This window comes from Nothobranchius furzeri, chromosome 6, assembly GCF_043380555.1.
Source record: "Nothobranchius furzeri strain GRZ-AD chromosome 6, NfurGRZ-RIMD1, whole genome shotgun sequence".
In the NCBI taxonomy this organism is placed as follows: Eukaryota; Metazoa; Chordata; class Actinopteri; order Cyprinodontiformes; family Nothobranchiidae; genus Nothobranchius; species Nothobranchius furzeri.
The window spans coordinates 16,686,296-16,703,684 of NC_091746.1; positions in this window are offsets into that span (position 1 = coordinate 16,686,296).

A 17,389-nucleotide genomic window follows, 5' to 3' on the forward strand; every position below is an offset into this window, starting at 1 on the left:
GGTAGAATCTATTGAGTTGTAAGTTATCTGAACGTTTCAAGATGATCGCACATTCCTATAGGGGGTAAAACCATTTCCCAAAGGTCACCGGGCCTGGTGTCACTTTAAAGAAGTAGTCCAGTTACACCTTTGTGGGCTTTATAACTTGGCTTCTGAATGTCCTAGAGAGATCAGGTTTGTTTTAGCGTACTCCAATTAACAGCCCCCATTACCCCAAAAAAGGAATGGAGTCATTAGCACTTATGGTTTTTAAATGGCACCCAGAATTATGTTGCACGAAGCACAATTTCACATCATTTTGGGTTCATTTGTGTGAAAACAAGGTCCAATCAGGCTGAAACGTTACAGGAAGGTAGAATCTACTGAGTTGTAAGTGATCTGAACGTTTCATGATGATAGCACTTTCCTAATGGGGTCAAACCATGTCCCAAAGGTCACCGGAACTGGTGTCAATTTAAAGAAGTAGTCCAGTTACACATTTGTGGGCTTATAACTTGGCTTCTGAATGTCCTAGAGAGATCAGGTTTGTTTTAGCGTACTCCAATTAACAGCCCCCATTACCCCAAAAAAGGAATGGAGTCATTAGCACTTGTGGTTTTTAAATGGCACCCAGAATTATGTTGCACGAAGCACTATTTCACATCATTCTGGGTTCATTTGTGTGAAAACAAGGTCCAATCAGGCTGAAACGTTACAGGAAGGTAGAATCTATTGAGTTGCAAGTGATCTGAACGTTTCATGATGATAGCACTTTCCTAAGGGGGTCAAACCATGTCCCAAAAGTCACCGGATCTGGTGTCAATTTAAAGAAGTAGTCCAGTTACACATTTGTGGGCTTATAACTTGGCTTCTGAATGTCCTAGAGAGATCCGGTTTGTTTTAGTGTACTCCAATCAACAGCCCCTACAACCACAAAAAGGAATGGAGTCATTAGCACTTATGGTTTGAAAATGGCACCCAGAATTATGTTGCACGAAGCACAATTTCACATCATTCTGGGTCCATTTGTGTGAAAACAAGGTCCAATCAGGCTGAAACGCTACAAGAAGGTAGAATCTATTGAGTTGTAAGTGATCTGAACGTTTCAAGATGATCGCACATTCCTATAGGGGGTAAAACCATGTCCCAAACGTCACCGGGCCTGGTGTCACTTTAAAGTAGTAGTCCAGTTACACCTTTGTGGACTTATAACTTGGCTTCTGAATGTCCTAGAGAGGTTAGTTTGTTTTAGTGTACTCTGATCAACAGCCCCTAAAACCACAAAAAGGAATGGAGTCATTAGCACTTATGGTTTGTAAATGGCACCCAGAATTATGTTGCACGAAGCACAATTTCACATCATTCTGGGTTCATTTGTGTGAAAACAAGGTCCAATCAGGCTGAAACGTTACAGGAAGGTAGAATCTATTGAGTTGTAAGTGATCTGAATGTTTCATGATGATAGCACTTTCCTAAGGGAGTCAAACCATGTCCCAAAGGTCACCGGATCTGGTGTCAATTTAAAGTAGTAGTCCAGTTACACATTTGTGGGCTTATAACTTGGCTTCTGAATGTCCTAGAGAGATCAGGTTTGTTTTAGTGTTCTCCAATCAACAGCCCCTACAACCACAAAAAGGAATGGAGTCATTAGCACTTAAGGTTTGTAAATGGCACCCAGAATTATGTTGCACGAAGCACAATTTCACATCATTCTGGGTCCATTTGTGTGAAAACAAGGTCCAATCAGGCTGAAACGTTACAGGAAGGTAGAATCTATTGAGTTGCAAGTGATCTGAACGTTTCATGATGATAGCACTTTCCTATAGGGGGTCAAACCATGTCCCAAAAGTCACCGGATCTGGTGTCAATTTAAAGAAGTAGTCCAGTTACACATTTGTGGGCTTATAACTTGGCTTCTGAATGTCCTAGAGAGATCAGGTTTGTTTTAGTGTACTCCAATCAACAGCCCCTACAACCACAAAAAGGAATGGAGTCATTAGCACTTATGGTTTGGAAATGGCACCCAGAATTATGTTGCACGAAGCATAATTTCACATCATTCTGGGTCCATTTGTGTGAAAACAAGGTCCAATCAGGCTGAAACGCTACAAGAAGGTAGAATCTATTGAGTTGTAAGTGATCTGAACGTTTCAAGATGATCGCACATTCCTATAGGGTGTAAAACCATGTCCCAAAGGTCACCGGGCCTGGTGTCACTTTAAAGTAGTAGTCCAGTTACACCTTTGTGGGCTTATAACTTGGCTTCTGAATGTCCTAGAGAGGTTAGTTTTTTTAGTGTACTCCAATCAACAGCCCCTAAAACCACAAAAAGGAATGGAGTCATTAGCACTTATGGTTTGTAAATGGCACCCAGAATTATGTTGCACTAAGCACAATTTCACATCATTCTGGGTTCATTTGTGTGAAAACAAGGTCCAATCAGGCTGAAACGTTACAGGAAGGTAGAATCTATTGAGTTGCAAGTGATCTGAACGTTTCATGATGATAGCACTTTCCTATAGGGGGTCAAACCATGTCCCAAAAGTCACCGGATCTGGTGTCAATTTAAAGAAGTAGTCCAGTTACACATTTGTGGGCTTATAACTTGGCTTCTGAATGTCCTAGAGAGATCAGGTTTGTTTTAGTGTACTCCAATCAACAGCCCCTACAACCACAAAAAGGAATGGAGTCATTAGCACTTATGGTTTGGAAATGGCACCCAGAATTATGTTGCACGAAGCATAATTTCACATCATTCTGGGTCCATTTGTGTGAAAACAAGGTCCAATCAGGCTGAAACGCTACAAGAAGGTAGAATCTATTGAGTTGTAAGTGATCTGACGTTTCAAGATGATCGCACATTCCTATAGGGGGTAAAACCATGTCCCAAAGGTCACCGGGCCTGGTGTCCCTTTAAAGTAGTAGTCCAGTTACACCTTTGTGGGCTTATAACTTGGCTTCTGAATGTCCTAGAGAGGTTAGTTTGTTTTAGTGTACTCCAATCAACAGCCCCTAAAACCACAAAAAGGAATGGAGTCATTAGCACTTATGGTTTGTAAATGGCACCCAGAATTATGTTGCATGAAGCACAATTTCACATCATTCTGGGTTCATTTGTGTTAAAACAAGGTCCAATCAGGCTGAAACGTTACAGGAAGGTAGAATCTATTGAGTTGTAAGTGATCTGAACGTTTCATGATGATAGCACTTTCCTAAGGGGGTCAAACCATGTCCCAAAGGTCACCGGATCTGGTGTCAATTTAAAGAAGTAGTCCAGTTACACATTTGTGGGCTTATAACTTGGCTTCTGAATGTCCTAGAGAGATCAGGTTTGTTTTAGTGTACTCCAATCAACAGCCCCTACAACCACAAAAAGGAATGGAGTCATTAGCACTTAAGGTTTGTAAATGGCACCCAGAATTATGTTGCACAAAGCACAATTTCACATCAATCTGGGTCCATTTGTGTGAAAACAAGGTCCAATCAGGCTGAAACGCTACAAGAAGGTAGAATCTCTTGAGTTGTAAGTGATCTGAACGTTTCAAGATGATCGCTCATTCCTATAGGGGGTAAAACCATGTCCCAAAGGTCACCGGGCCTGGTGTCACTTTAAAGAAGTAGTCACGTAACACCTTTGTGGGCTTATAACTTGCCTTCTGAATGTCCTAGAGAGGTTAGTTTTGTTTTATTGTTCTCCAATCAACAGCCCCTACAACAACAAAAAGGAATGGAGTCATTAGCACTTATGGTTTGTAAATGGCACCCAGAATTATGTTGCACGATGCACAATTTCACATCATTCTGGGTCCATTTGTGTGAAAACAAGGTCCAATCAGGCTGAAACGCTACAAGAAGGTAGAATCTATTGAGTTGTAAGTTATCTGAACGTTTCAAGATGATCGCACATTCCTATAGGGGGTAAAACCATTTCCCAAAGGTCACCGGGCCTGGTGTCACTTTAAAGAAGTAGTCCAGTTACACCTTTGTGGGCTTATAACTTGGCTTCTGAATGTCCTAGAGAGATCAGGTTTGTTTTAGTGTACTCCAATTAACAGCCCCCATTACCCCAAAAAAGGAATGGAGTCATTAGCACTTATGGTTTTTAAATGGCACCCAGAATTATGTTGCACGAAGCACAATTTCACATCATTCTGGGTTCATTTGTGTGAAAACAAGGTCCAATCAGGCTGAAACGTTACAGGAAGGTAGAATCTACTGAGTTGTAAGTGATCTGAACGTTTCATGATGATAGCACTTTCCTAATGGGGTCAAACCATGTCCCAAAGGTCACCGGAACTGGTGTCAATTTAAAGAAGTAGTCCAGTTACACATTTGTGGGCTTATAACTTGGCTTCTGAATGTCCTAGAGAGATCAGGTTTGTTTTAGCGTACTCCAATTAACAGCCCCCATTACCCCAAAAAAGGAATGGAGTCATTAGCACTTGTGGTTTTTAAATGGCACCCAGAATTATGTTGCACGAAGCACAATTTCACATAATTCTGGGTTCATTTGTGTGAAAACAAGGTCCAATCAGGCTGAAACGTTACAGGAAGGTAGAATCTATTGAGTTGCAAGTGATCTGAACGTTTCATGATGATAGCACTTTCCTAAGGGGGTCAAACCATGTCCCAAAAGTCACCGGATCTGGTGTCAATTTAAAGAAGTAGTCCAGTTACACATTTGTGGGCTTATAACTTGGCTTCTGAATGTCCTAGAGAGATCCGGTTTGTTTTAGTGTACTCCAATCAACAGCCCCTACAACCACAAAAAGGAATGGAGTCATTAGCACTTATGGTTTGGAAATGGCACCCAGAATTATGTTGCACGAAGCACAATTTCACATCATTCTGGGTCCATTTGTGTGAAAACAAGGTCCAATCAGGCTGAAACGCTACAAGAAGGTAGAATCTATTGAGTTGTAAGTGATCTGAACGTTTCAAGATGATCGCACATTCCTATAGGGGGTAAAACCATGTCCCAAACGTCACCGGGCCTGGTGTCACTTTAAAGTAGTAGTCCAGTTACACCTTTGTGGACTTATAACTTGGCTTCTGAATGTCCTAGAGAGGTTAGTTTGTTTTAGTGTACTCCAATCAACAGCCCCTAAAACCACAAAAAGGAATGGAGTCATTAGCACTTATGGTTTGTAAATGGCACCCAGAATTATGTTGCACGAAGCACAATTTCACATCATTCTGGGTTCATTTGTGTGAAAACAAGGTCCAATCAGGCTGAAACGTTACAGGAAGGTAGAATCTATTGAGTTGTAAGTGATCTGAACGTTTCATGATGATAGCACTTTCCTAAGGGGGTCAAACCATGTCCCAAAGGTCACCGGATCTGGTGTCAATTTAAAGTAGTTGTCCAGTTACACATTTGTGGGCTTATAACTTGGCTTCTGAATGTCCTAGAGAGATCAGGTTTGTTTTAGTGTACTCCAATCAACAGCCCCTACAACCACAAAAAGGAATGGAGTCATTAGCACTTAAGGTTTGTAAATGGCACCCAGAATTATGTTGCACGAAGCACAATTTCACATCATTCTGGGTCCATTTGTGTGAAAACAAGGTCCAATCACGCTGAAACGTTACAGGAAGGTAGAATCTATTGAGTTGCAAGTGATCTGAACGTTTCATGATGATAGCACTTTCCTATAGGGGGTCAAACCATGTCCCAAAAGTCACCGGATCTGGTGTCAATTTAAAGAAGTAGTCCAGTTACACATTTGTGGGCTTATAACTTGGCTTCTGAATGTCCTAGAGAGATCAGGTTTGTTTTAGTGTACTCCAATCAACAGCCCCTACAACCACAAAAAGGAATGGAGTCATTAGCACTTATGGTTTGGAAATGGCACCCAGAATTATGTTGCACGAAGCATAATTTCACATCATTCTGGGTCCATTTGTGTGAAAACAAGGTCCAATCAGGCTGAAACGCTACAAGAAAGTAGAATCTATTGAGTTGTAAGTGATCTGAACGTTTCAAGATGATCGCACATTCCTATAGGGGGTAAAACCATGTCCCAAAGGTCACCGGGCCTGGTGTCACTTTAAAGTAGTAGTCCAGTTACACCTTTGTGGGCTTATAACTTGGCTTCTGAATGTCCTAGAGAGGTTAGTTTGTTTTAGTGTACTCCAATCAACAGCCCCTAAAACCACAAAAAGGAATGGAGTCATTAGCACTTATGGTTTGTAAATGGCACCCAGAATTATGTTGCACGAAGCACAATTTCACATCATTCTGGGTTCATTTGTGTGAAAACAAGGTCCAATCAGGCTGAAACGTTACAGGAAGGTAGAATCTACTGAGTTGTAAGTGATCTGAACGTTTCATGATGATAGCACTTTCCTAATGGGGTCAAACCATGTCCCAAAGGTCACCGGAACTGGTGTCAATTTAAAGAAGTAGTCCAGTTACACATTTGTGGGCTTATAACTTGGCTTCTGAATGTCCTAGAGAGATCAGGTTTGTTTTAGCGTACTCCAATTAACAGCCCCCATTACCCCAAAAAAGGAATGGAGTCATTAGCACTTGTGGTTTTTAAATGGCACCCAGAATTATGTTGCACGAAGCACAATTTCACATCATTCTGGGTTCATTTGTGTGAAAACAAGGTCCAATCAGGCTGAAACGTTACAGGAAGGTAGAATCTATTGAGTTTCAAGTGATCTGAACGTTTCAAGATGATCGCTCATTCCTATAGGGGGTAAAACCATGTCCCAAAGGTCACCGGGCCTGGTGTCACTTTAAAGAAGTAGTCACGTAACACCTTTGTGGGCTTATAACTTGGCTTCTGAATGTCCTAGAGAGGTTAGTTTTGTTTTAGTGTTCTCCAATCAACACTCCCCTACAACAACAAAAAGGAATGGAGTCATTAGCACTTATGGTTTGTAAATGGCACCCAGAATTATGTTGCACGATGCACAATTTCACATCATTCTGGGTCCATTTGTGTGAAAACAAGGTCCAATCAGGCTGAAACGCTACAAGAAGGTAGAATCTATTGAGTTGTAAGTTATCTGAACGTTTCAAGATGATCGCACATTCCTATAGGGGGTAAAACCATTTCCCAAAGGTCACCGGGCCTGGTGTCACTTTAAAGAAGTAGTCCAGTTACACCTTTGTGGGCTTTATAACTTGGCTTCTGAATGTCCTAGAGAGATCAGGTTTGTTTTAGCGTACTCCAATTAACAGCCCCCATTACCCCAAAAAAGGAATGGAGTCATTAGCACTTATGGTTTTTAAATGGCACCCAGAATTATGTTGCACGAAGCACAATTTCACATCATTTTGGGTTCATTTGTGTGAAAACAAGGTCCAATCAGGCTGAAACGTTACAGGAAGGTAGAATCTACTGAGTTGTAAGTGATCTGAACGTTTCATGATGATAGCACTTTCCTAATGGGGTCAAACCATGTCCCAAAGGTCACCGGAACTGGTGTCAATTTAAAGAAGTAGTCCAGTTACACATTTGTGGGCTTATAACTTGGCTTCTGAATGTCCTAGAGAGATCAGGTTTGTTTTAGCGTACTCCAATTAACAGCCCCCATTACCCCAAAAAAGGAATGGAGTCATTAGCACTTGTGGTTTTTAAATGGCACCCAGAATTATGTTGCACGAAGCACAATTTCACATCATTCTGGGTTCATTTGTGTGAAAACAAGGTCCAATCAGGCTGAAACGTTACAGGAAGGTAGAATCTATTGAGTTGCAAGTGATCTGAACGTTTCATGATGATAGCACTTTCCTAAGGGGGTCAAACCATGTCCCAAAAGTCACCGGATCTGGTGTCAATTTAAAGAAGTAGTCCAGTTACACATTTGTGGGCTTATAACTTGGCTTCTGAATGTCCTAGAGAGATCCGGTTTGTTTTAGTGTACTCCAATCAACAGCCCCTACAACCACAAAAAGGAATGGAGTCATTAGCACTTATGGTTTGAAAATGGCACCCAGAATTATGTTGCACGAAGCACAATTTCACATCATTCTGGGTCCATTTGTGTGAAAACAAGGTCCAATCAGGCTGAAACGCTACAAGAAGGTAGAATCTATTGAGTTGTAAGTGATCTGAACGTTTCAAGATGATCGCACATTCCTATAGGGGGTAAAACCATGTCCCAAACGTCACCGGGCCTGGTGTCACTTTAAAGTAGTAGTCCAGTTACACCTTTGTGGACTTATAACTTGGCTTCTGAATGTCCTAGAGAGGTTAGTTTGTTTTAGTGTACTCTGATCAACAGCCCCTAAAACCACAAAAAGGAATGGAGTCATTAGCACTTATGGTTTGTAAATGGCACCCAGAATTATGTTGCACGAAGCACAATTTCACATCATTCTGGGTTCATTTGTGTGAAAACAAGGTCCAATCAGGCTGAAACGTTACAGGAAGGTAGAATCTATTGAGTTGTAAGTGATCTGAATGTTTCATGATGATAGCACTTTCCTAAGGGAGTCAAACCATGTCCCAAAGGTCACCGGATCTGGTGTCAATTTAAAGTAGTAGTCCAGTTACACATTTGTGGGCTTATAACTTGGCTTCTGAATGTCCTAGAGAGATCAGGTTTGTTTTAGTGTTCTCCAATCAACAGCCCCTACAACCACAAAAAGGAATGGAGTCATTAGCACTTAAGGTTTGTAAATGGCACCCAGAATTATGTTGCACGAAGCACAATTTCACATCATTCTGGGTCCATTTGTGTGAAAACAAGGTCCAATCAGGCTGAAACGTTACAGGAAGGTAGAATCTATTGAGTTGCAAGTGATCTGAACGTTTCATGATGATAGCACTTTCCTATAGGGGGTCAAACCATGTCCCAAAAGTCACCGGATCTGGTGTCAATTTAAAGAAGTAGTCCAGTTACACATTTGTGGGCTTATAACTTGGCTTCTGAATGTCCTAGAGAGATCAGGTTTGTTTTAGTGTACTCCAATCAACAGCCCCTACAACCACAAAAAGGAATGGAGTCATTAGCACTTATGGTTTGGAAATGGCACCCAGAATTATGTTGCACGAAGCATAATTTCACATCATTCTGGGTCCATTTGTGTGAAAACAAGGTCCAATCAGGCTGAAACGCTACAAGAAGGTAGAATCTATTGAGTTGTAAGTGATCTGAACGTTTCAAGATGATCGCACATTCCTATAGGGTGTAAAACCATGTCCCAAAGGTCACCGGGCCTGGTGTCACTTTAAAGTAGTAGTCCAGTTACACCTTTGTGGGCTTATAACTTGGCTTCTGAATGTCCTAGAGAGGTTAGTTTTTTTAGTGTACTCCAATCAACAGCCCCTAAAACCACAAAAAGGAATGGAGTCATTAGCACTTATGGTTTGTAAATGGCACCCAGAATTATGTTGCACTAAGCACAATTTCACATCATTCTGGGTTCATTTGTGTGAAAACAAGGTCCAATCAGGCTGAAACGTTACAGGAAGGTAGAATCTATTGAGTTGCAAGTGATCTGAACGTTTCATGATGATAGCACTTTCCTATAGGGGGTCAAACCATGTCCCAAAAGTCACCGGATCTGGTGTCAATTTAAAGAAGTAGTCCAGTTACACATTTGTGGGCTTATAACTTGGCTTCTGAATGTCCTAGAGAGATCAGGTTTGTTTTAGTGTACTCCAATCAACAGCCCCTACAACCACAAAAAGGAATGGAGTCATTAGCACTTATGGTTTGGAAATGGCACCCAGAATTATGTTGCACGAAGCATAATTTCACATCATTCTGGGTCCATTTGTGTGAAAACAAGGTCCAATCAGGCTGAAACGCTACAAGAAGGTAGAATCTATTGAGTTGTAAGTGATCTGACGTTTCAAGATGATCGCACATTCCTATAGGGGGTAAAACCATGTCCCAAAGGTCACCGGGCCTGGTGTCCCTTTAAAGTAGTAGTCCAGTTACACCTTTGTGGGCTTATAACTTGGCTTCTGAATGTCCTAGAGAGGTTAGTTTGTTTTAGTGTACTCCAATCAACAGCCCCTAAAACCACAAAAAGGAATGGAGTCATTAGCACTTATGGTTTGTAAATGGCACCCAGAATTATGTTGCATGAAGCACAATTTCACATCATTCTGGGTTCATTTGTGTTAAAACAAGGTCCAATCAGGCTGAAACGTTACAGGAAGGTAGAATCTATTGAGTTGTAAGTGATCTGAACGTTTCATGATGATAGCACTTTCCTAAGGGGGTCAAACCATGTCCCAAAGGTCACCGGATCTGGTGTCAATTTAAAGAAGTAGTCCAGTTACACATTTGTGGGCTTATAACTTGGCTTCTGAATGTCCTAGAGAGATCAGGTTTGTTTTAGTGTACTCCAATCAACAGCCCCTACAACCACAAAAAGGAATGGAGTCATTAGCACTTAAGGTTTGTAAATGGCACCCAGAATTATGTTGCACAAAGCACAATTTCACATCAATCTGGGTCCATTTGTGTGAAAACAAGGTCCAATCAGGCTGAAACGCTACAAGAAGGTAGAATCTCTTGAGTTGTAAGTGATCTGAACGTTTCAAGATGATCGCACATTCCTATAGGGGGTAAAACCATTTCCCAAAGGTCACCGGGCCTGGTGTCACTTTAAAGAAGTAGTCCAGTTACACCTTTGTGGGCTTATAACTTGGCTTCTGAATGTCCTAGAGAGATCAGGTTTGTTTTAGTGTACTCCAATTAACAGCCCCCATTACCCCAAAAAAGGAATGGAGTCATTAGCACTTATGGTTTTTAAATGGCACCCAGAATTATGTTGCACGAAGCACAATTTCACATCATTCTGGGTTCATTTGTGTGAAAACAAGGTCCAATCAGGCTGAAACGTTACAGGAAGGTAGAATCTACTGAGTTGTAAGTGATCTGAACGTTTCATGATGATAGCACTTTCCTAATGGGGTCAAACCATGTCCCAAAGGTCACCGGAACTGGTGTCAATTTAAAGAAGTAGTCCAGTTACACATTTGTGGGCTTATAACTTGGCTTCTGAATGTCCTAGAGAGATCAGGTTTGTTTTAGCGTACTCCAATTAACAGCCCCCATTACCCCAAAAAAGGAATGGAGTCATTAGCACTTGTGGTTTTTAAATGGCACCCAGAATTATGTTGCACGAAGCACAATTTCACATAATTCTGGGTTCATTTGTGTGAAAACAAGGTCCAATCAGGCTGAAACGTTACAGGAAGGTAGAATCTATTGAGTTGCAAGTGATCTGAACGTTTCATGATGATAGCACTTTCCTAAGGGGGTCAAACCATGTCCCAAAAGTCACCGGATCTGGTGTCAATTTAAAGAAGTAGTCCAGTTACACATTTGTGGGCTTATAACTTGGCTTCTGAATGTCCTAGAGAGATCCGGTTTGTTTTAGTGTACTCCAATCAACAGCCCCTACAACCACAAAAAGGAATGGAGTCATTAGCACTTATGGTTTGGAAATGGCACCCAGAATTATGTTGCACGAAGCACAATTTCACATCATTCTGGGTCCATTTGTGTGAAAACAAGGTCCAATCAGGCTGAAACGCTACAAGAAGGTAGAATCTATTGAGTTGTAAGTGATCTGAACGTTTCAAGATGATCGCACATTCCTATAGGGGGTAAAACCATGTCCCAAACGTCACCGGGCCTGGTGTCACTTTAAAGTAGTAGTCCAGTTACACCTTTGTGGACTTATAACTTGGCTTCTGAATGTCCTAGAGAGGTTAGTTTGTTTTAGTGTACTCCAATCAACAGCCCCTAAAACCACAAAAAGGAATGGAGTCATTAGCACTTATGGTTTGTAAATGGCACCCAGAATTATGTTGCACGAAGCACAATTTCACATCATTCTGGGTTCATTTGTGTGAAAACAAGGTCCAATCAGGCTGAAACGTTACAGGAAGGTAGAATCTATTGAGTTGTAAGTGATCTGAACGTTTCATGATGATAGCACTTTCCTAAGGGGGTCAAACCATGTCCCAAAGGTCACCGGATCTGGTGTCAATTTAAAGTAGTTGTCCAGTTACACATTTGTGGGCTTATAACTTGGCTTCTGAATGTCCTAGAGAGATCAGGTTTGTTTTAGTGTACTCCAATCAACAGCCCCTACAACCACAAAAAGGAATGGAGTCATTAGCACTTAAGGTTTGTAAATGGCACCCAGAATTATGTTGCACGAAGCACAATTTCACATCATTCTGGGTCCATTTGTGTGAAAACAAGGTCCAATCACGCTGAAACGTTACAGGAAGGTAGAATCTATTGAGTTGCAAGTGATCTGAACGTTTCATGATGATAGCACTTTCCTATAGGGGGTCAAACCATGTCCCAAAAGTCACCGGATCTGGTGTCAATTTAAAGAAGTAGTCCAGTTACACATTTGTGGGCTTATAACTTGGCTTCTGAATGTCCTAGAGAGATCAGGTTTGTTTTAGTGTACTCCAATCAACAGCCCCTACAACCACAAAAAGGAATGGAGTCATTAGCACTTATGGTTTGGAAATGGCACCCAGAATTATGTTGCACGAAGCATAATTTCACATCATTCTGGGTCCATTTGTGTGAAAACAAGGTCCAATCAGGCTGAAACGCTACAAGAAAGTAGAATCTATTGAGTTGTAAGTGATCTGAACGTTTCAAGATGATCGCACATTCCTATAGGGGGTAAAACCATGTCCCAAAGGTCACCGGGGCTGGTGTCACTTTAAAGTAGTAGTCCAGTTACACCTTTGTGGGCTTATAACTTGGCTTCTGAATGTCCTAGAGAGGTTAGTTTGTTTTAGTGTACTCCAATCAACAGCCCCTAAAACCACAAAAAGGAATGGAGTCATTAGCACTTATGGTTTGTAAATGGCACCCAGAATTATGTTGCACGAAGCACAATTTCACATCATTCTGGGTTCATTTGTGTGAAAACAAGGTCCAATCAGGCTGAAACGTTACAGGAAGGTAGAATCTACTGAGTTGTAAGTGATCTGAACGTTTCATGATGATAGCACTTTCCTAATGGGGTCAAACCATGTCCCAAAGGTCACCGGAACTGGTGTCAATTTAAAGAAGTAGTCCAGTTACACATTTGTGGGCTTATAACTTGGCTTCTGAATGTCCTAGAGAGATCAGGTTTGTTTTAGCGTACTCCAATTAACAGCCCCCATTACCCCAAAAAAGGAATGGAGTCATTAGCACTTGTGGTTTTTAAATGGCACCCAGAATTATGTTGCACGAAGCACAATTTCACATCATTCTGGGTTCATTTGTGTGAAAACAAGGTCCAATCAGGCTGAAACGTTACAGGAAGGTAGAATCTATTGAGTTTCAAGTGATCTGAACGTTTCATGATGATAGCACTTTCCTAAGGGGGTCAAACCATGTCCCAAAAGTCACCGGATCTGGTGTCAATTTAAAGAAGTAGTCCAGTTACACATTTGTGGGCTTATAACTTGGCTTCTGAATGTCCTAGAGAGATCCGGTTTGTTTTAGTGTACTCCAATCAACAGCCCCTACAACCACAAAAAGGAATGGAGTCATTAGCACTTATGGTTTGAAAATGGCACCCAGAATTATGTTGCACGAAGCACAATTTCACATCATTCTGGGTCCATTTGTGTGAAAACAAGGTCCAATCAGGCTGAAACGCTACAAGAAGGTAGAATCTATTGAGTTGTAAGTGATCTGAACGTTTCAAGATGATCACACATTCCTATAGGGGGTAAAACCATGTCCCAAACGTCACCGGGCCTGGTGTCACTTTAAAGTAGTAGTCCAGTTACACCTTTGTGGACTTATAACTTGGCTTCTGAATGTCCTAGAGAGGTTAGTTTGTTTTAGTGTACTCTGATCAACAGCCCCTAAAACCACAAAAAGGAATGGATTCATTAGCACTTATGGTTTGTAAATGGCACCCAGAATTATGTTGCACGAAGCACAATTTCACATCATTCTGGGTTCATTTGTGTGAAAACAAGGTCCAATCAGGCTGAAACGTTACAGGAAGGTAGAATCTATTGAGTTGTAAGTGATCTGAACGTTTCATGATGATAGCACTTTCCTAAGGGGGTCAAACCATGTCCCAAAGGTCACCGGATCTGGTGTCAATTTAAAGTAGTAGTCCAGTTACACATTTGTGGGCTTATAACTTGGCTTCTGAATGTCCTAGAGAGATCAGGTTTGTTTTAGTGTACTCCAATCAACAGCCCCTACAACCACAAAAAGGAATGGAGTCATTAGCACTTAAGGTTTGTAAATGGCACCCAGAATTATGTTGCACGAAGCACAATTTCACATCATTCTGGGTCCATTTGTGTGAAAACAAGGTCCAATCAGGCTGAAACGTTACAGGAAGGTAGAATCTATTGAGTTGCAAGTGATCTGAACGTTTCATGATGATAGCACTTTCCTATAGGGGGTCAAACCATGTCCCAAAAGTCACCGGATCTGGTGTCAATTTAAAGAAGTAGTCCAGTTACACATTTGTGGGCTTATAACTTGGCTTCTGAATGTCCTAGAGAGATCAGGTTTGTTTTAGTGTACTCCAATCAACAGCCCCTACAACCACAAAAAGGAATGGAGTCATTAGCACTTATGGTTTGGAAATGGCACCCAGATTTATGTTGCACGAAGCATAATTTCACATCATTCTGGGTCCATTTGTGTGAAAACAAGGTCCAATCAGGCTGAAACGCTACAAGAAGGTAGAATCTATTGAGTTGTAAGTGATCTGAACGTTTCAAGATGATCGCACATTCCTATAGGGGGTAAAACCATGTCCCAAAGGTCACCGGGCCTGGTGTCACTTTAAAGTAGTAGTCCAGTTACACCTTTGTGGGCTTATAACTTGGCTTCTGAATGTCCTAGAGAGGTTAGTTTTTTTATTGTACTCCAATCAACAGCCCCTAAAACCACAAAAAGGAATGGAGTCATTAGCACTTATGGTTTGTAAATGGCACCCAGAATTATGTTGCATGAAGCACAATTTCACATCATTCTGGGTTCATTTGTGTTAAAACAAGGTCCAATCAGGCTGAAACGTTACAGGAAGGTAGAATCTATTGAGTTGTAAGTGATCTGAACGTTTCATGATGATAGCACTTTCCTAAGGGGGTCAAACCATGTCCCAAAGGTCACCGGATCTGGTGTCAATTTAAAGAAGTAGTCCAGTTACACATTTGTGGGCTTATAACTTGGCTTCTGAATGTCCTAGAGAGATCAGGTTTGTTTTAGCGTACTCCAATTAACAGCCCCCATTACCCCAAAAAAGGAATGGAGTCATTAGCACTTATGGTTTGTAAATGGCACCCAGAATTATGTTGCACGAAGCACAATTTCACATCATTCTGGGTTCATTTGTGTGAAAACAAGGTCCAATCAGGCTGAAACGTTACAGGAAGGTAGAATCTATTGAGTTGCAAGTGATCTGAACGTTTCATGATGATAGCACTTTCCTAAGGGGGTCAAACCATGTCCCAAAAGTCACCGGATCTGGTGTCAATTTAAAGAAGTAGTCCAGTTACACATTTGTGGGCTTATAACTTGGCTTCTGAATGTCCTAGAGAGATCCGGTTTGTTTTAGTGTACTCCAATCAACAGCCCCTACAACCACAAAAAGGAATGGAGTCATTAGCACTTATGGTTTGGAAATGGCACCCAGAATTATGTTGCACGAAGCACAATTTCACATCATTCTGGGTCCATTTGTGTGAAAACAAGGTCCAATCAGGCTGAAACGCTACAAGAAGGTAGAATCTATTGAGTTGTAAGTGATCTGAACGTTTCAAGATGATCGCACATTCCTATAGGGGGTAAAACCATGTCCCAAACGTCACCGGGCCTGGTGTCACTTTAAAGTAGTAGTCCAGTTACACCTTTGTGGACTTATAACTTGGCTTCTGAATGTCCTAGAGAGGTTAGTTTGTTTTAGTGTACTCCAATCAACAGCCCCTAAAACCACAAAAAGGAATGGAGTCATTAGCACTTATGGTTTGTAAATGGCACCCAGAATTATGTTGCACGAAGCACAATTTCACATCATTCTGGGTTCATTTGTGTGAAAACAAGGTCCAATCAGGCTGAAACGTTACAGGAAGGTAGAATCTATTGAGTTGTAAGTGATCTGAACGTTTCATGATGATAGCACTTTCCTAAGGGGGTCAAACCATGTCCCAAAGGTCACCGGATCTGGTGTCAATTTAAAGTAGTTGTCCAGTTACACATTTGTGGGCTTATAACTTGGCTTCTGAATGTCCTAGAGAGATCAGGTTTGTTTTAGTGTACTCCAATCAACAGCCCCTACAACCACAAAAAGGAATGGAGTCATTAGCACTTAAGGTTTGTAAATGGCACCCAGAATTATGTTGCACGAAGCACAATTTCACATCATTCTGGGTCCATTTGTGTGAAAACAAGGTCCAATCAGGCTGAAACGTTACAGGAAGGTAGAATCTATTGAGTTGCAAGTGATCTGAACGTTTCATGATGATAGCACTTTCCTATAGGGGGTCAAACCATGTCCCAAAAGTCACCGGATCTGGTGTCAATTTAAAGAAGTAGTCCAGTTACACATTTGTGGGCTTATAACTTGGCTTCTGAATGTCCTAGAGAGATCAGGTTTGTTTTAGTGTACTCCAATCAACAGCCCCTACAACCACAAAAAGGAATGGAGTCATTAGCACTTATGGTTTGGAAATGGCACCCAGAATTATGTTGCACGAAGCATAATTTCACATCATTCTGGGTCCATTTGTGTGAAAACAAGGTCCAATCAGGCTGAAACGCTACAAGAAAGTAGAATCTATTGAGTTGTAAGTGATCTGAACGTTTCAAGATGATCGCACATTCCTATAGGGGGTAAAACCATGTCCCAAAGGTCACCGGGCCTGGTGTCACTTAAAAGTAGTAGTCCAGTTACACCTTTGTGGGCTTATAACTTGGCTTCTGAATGTCCTAGAGAGGTTAGTTTGTTTTAGTGTACTCCAATCAACAGCCCCTAAAACCACAAAAAGGAATGGAGTCATTAGCACTTATGGTTTGTAAATGGCACCCAGAATTATGTTGCACGAAGCACAATTTCACATCATTCTGGGTTCATTTGTGTGAAAACAAGGTCCAATCAGGCTGAAACGTTACAGGAAGGTAGAATATATAGAGTTGTAAGTGATCTGAACGTTTCATGATGATAGCACTTTCCTAAGGGGGTCAAACCATGTCCCAAAGGTCACCGGATCTGGTGTCAATTTAAAGAAGTAGTCCAGTTACACATTTGTGGGCTTATAACTTGGCTTCTGAATGTCCTAGAGAGATCAGGTTTGTTTTAGTGTACTCCAATCAACAGCCCCTACAACCACAAAATGAAATGGAGTCATTAGCACTTAAGGTTTGTAAATGGCACCCAGAATTATGTTGCACGAAGCACAATTTCACATCAATCTGGGTCCATTTGTGTGAA